Here is a 2,948-nt window from a genome sequence, read left to right as displayed (position 1 = left end):
CATAATATTGTAAGAATGAGATATTCGTTAATACATTTTATTCACTGTTCGTTAATACTTGCTAGAATGACCTCCATGAAATTTTTCTGAGTCCCCTCGTCGAAGTCCCAAACACAACTGAACTAGTAACTGTAAGAGGCGGTCGAAGGCCCGTCTTTGTTTCCCTCTCCCGCAGGCGAGTATCCCCACTTCGCAAATTAATCTAAAATCAAATAAACTTTACATAATATTGTAAGAATGAGATATTCGTTAATATATTTTATTCACTGTTCGTTAATACTTGCTAGAATGACCTCCATGAAATTTTTCTGAGTTCCCTCGTCGAAGTCCCAAACACAACTGAACTAGTAACTGTAAGAGGCGGTCGAAGGCCCGCTTTGTTTCCCTCTCCCGCAGGCGAGTATCCCCACTTCGCAAATTAATCTAAAATCAAATAAACTTTACATAATATTGTAAGAATGAGATATTCGTTAATATATTTTATTAACTGTTCGTTAATACTTGCTAGAATGACCTCCATGAAATTTTTCTGAGTTCCCTCGTCGAAGTCCCAAACACAACTGAACTAGTAACTGTAAGAGTCGGTCGAAGTTCCGTTTTCGTTGTCCTCTCTCGCAGGCGAGTATCCCCACTCCACAATTTCATTCTGAAACGAAATAAATCGTATAGAATATTGAAAGAATGAGTCATAATAATATACTTACATTAACTCTTCGTTATTACTTGTGGAAAATGTGTACTACGAGAACTACGATGTGTACTCGTCGAAATTCGTAGCAAGACTGAACCATTAACTATTAAAATCGGTCGAACGCTCGACTTTGTTGTCATCTCAGGAAGCCCAGTATCCCCACTCCACAATTTCATTCTGAAACGAGATAAATCGTATAGAATATTGAAAGAATGAGTGATAATAATATACTTACATTAACTCTTTGTTATTACTTGTAGGGAATGTGTACTACGAGAACTACAATGTGTACTCGTCGAAATTCGTAGCAAGACTGAACCATTAACTATTAAAATCGGTCGAACGTTCGACTTTGTTGTCATCTCATGAAGCCTAGTATCCCCACTCCACAATTTCATTCTAAAACGAAATAAATCGTATAGAATATTGAAAGAATGAGTGATAATAATATACTTACATTAACTCTTTGTTATTACTTGTAGGGAATGTGTACTACGAGAACTACGATGTGTACTCGTCGAAATTCGTAGCAAGACTGAACCATTAACTATTAAAATCGGTCGAACGCTCGACTTTGTTGTCATCTCAGGAAGCCCAGTATCCCCACTCCACAATTTCATTCTGAAACGAAATAAATCGTATAGAATATTGAAAGAATGAGTGATAATAATATACTTACATTAACTCTTTGTTATTACTTGTGGAAAATGTGTACTACGAGAACTACGATGTGTACTCGTCGAAATTCGTAGCAAGACTGAACCATTAACTATTAAAATCGGTCGAACGCTCGACTTTGTTGTCATCTCAGGAAGCCCAGTATCCCCACTCCACAATTTCATTCTGAAACGAAATAAATCGTATAGAATATTGAAAGAATGAGTGATAATAATATACTTACATTAACTCTTTGTTATTACTTGTAGGGAATGTGTACTACGAGAACTACAATGTGTACTCGTCGAAATTCGTAGCAAGACTGAACCATTAACTATTAAAATCGGTCGAACGCTCGACTTTGTTGTCATCTCAGGAAGCCCAGTATCCCCACTCCACAATTTCATTCTGAAACGAAATAAATCGTATAGAATATTGAAAGAATGAGTCATAATAATATACTTACATTAACTCTTTGTTATTACTTGTGGAAAATGTGTACTACGAGAACTACGATGTGTACTCGTCGAAATTCGTAGCAAGACTGAACCATTAACTATTAAAATCGGTCGAACGCTCGACTTTGTTGTCATCTCAGGAAGCCCAGTATCCCCACTCCACAATTTCATTCTGAAACGAAATAAATCGTATAGAATATTGAAAGAATGAGTCATAATAATATACTTACATTAACTCTTTGTTATTATTTGTGGAAAATGTGTACTATGAGAACTACGATGTGTACTCGTCGAAATTCGTAGCAAGACTGAACCATTAACTATTAAAATCGGTCGAACGCGTGACTTTGTTGTCATCTCAGGAAGCCCAGTATCCCCACTCCACAATTTCATTCTGAAACGAAATAAATCGTATAGAATATTGAAAGAATGAGTGATATGATTATGTACTTACATTGACTCTTCTCTATTACTTCCACAGAATGCGTACTACGAGACTGCGATGTGCACTCGTCGACATGCAAAAGGAAACTAACAAAATAATAGTCAAAGTAAATAAAAGTCGTATATGTTCGTATTACACAAAGCCAATGATTGCGAAACGATAATTTTAATACTTTGAATTAAAATTATAAACTAGTTATTTTATTTCTTACATGTATCGATCTTTGTAATGTTAAACGAATATAGTATTGTTTAAATATTAAAACTGTGCAAATATAAAAAACTGTGTAAATAAATGTAAAATTATCGAAAATATTAATTTCTGAGCTTTCGCCTTTGGAAAGATCCGATATCCACTCGTCGGAATACAAAAAAAAACTAATTCGAAATCTTATGTAGCTATATAGTAAATATGTACAAGCAAATAAAAAAGTATTGGTTTGTGCTTACCTTCGCATTGAAAGAATTTTTCTAAAAGATTATAGATGCAGCGTATCAATTTACACAGGTTTGTAGTTCACAGCTTGGAGACAATGTTTTATACTGGGTTCCATGTATTTGTGTGAATGTGTCCAGTATCTGTGTGACAGCAAACGAGAGTGAATATTTTTGTCCGCATATTTTGCGATGAAATACAGATATTTTTGGAAAAAATGCTATTGATCGATGCGCTAATGCTTTTTAGAATTTATACAGAT

The 2,948-nt window shown here is 34.7% G+C and overlaps 1 long non-coding RNA gene across 2 annotated transcripts; it reads right to left on the bottom strand.

The window, feature by feature from the left end:
• Positions 1–981: 981 nt before the first annotated feature.
• LOC127063447 (uncharacterized) lies at positions 982–2,338 on the bottom strand. Of its 2 annotated transcripts, XR_007781387.1 has the most exons (7): positions 2,261–2,338; positions 2,037–2,200; positions 1,815–1,978; positions 1,593–1,756; positions 1,371–1,534; positions 1,149–1,312; positions 982–1,090 (listed from the first exon to the last, which is right to left on the bottom strand). It is a non-coding gene; the product is annotated as an uncharacterized LOC127063447 (long non-coding RNA). The 2 variants fall into 2 exon arrangements; XR_007781388.1 differs by lacking the exon at positions 1,593–1,756.
• Positions 2,339–2,948: the final 610 nt, after the last annotated feature.

The sequence above is a fragment of the Vespula vulgaris genome, chromosome 4, assembly GCF_905475345.1.
Source record: "Vespula vulgaris chromosome 4, iyVesVulg1.1, whole genome shotgun sequence".
In the NCBI taxonomy this organism is placed as follows: Eukaryota; Metazoa; Arthropoda; class Insecta; order Hymenoptera; family Vespidae; genus Vespula; species Vespula vulgaris.
The sequence above is the reverse complement of the archived record's forward strand: the minus strand, read 5'-3'. Positions and strand labels throughout refer to the sequence as shown.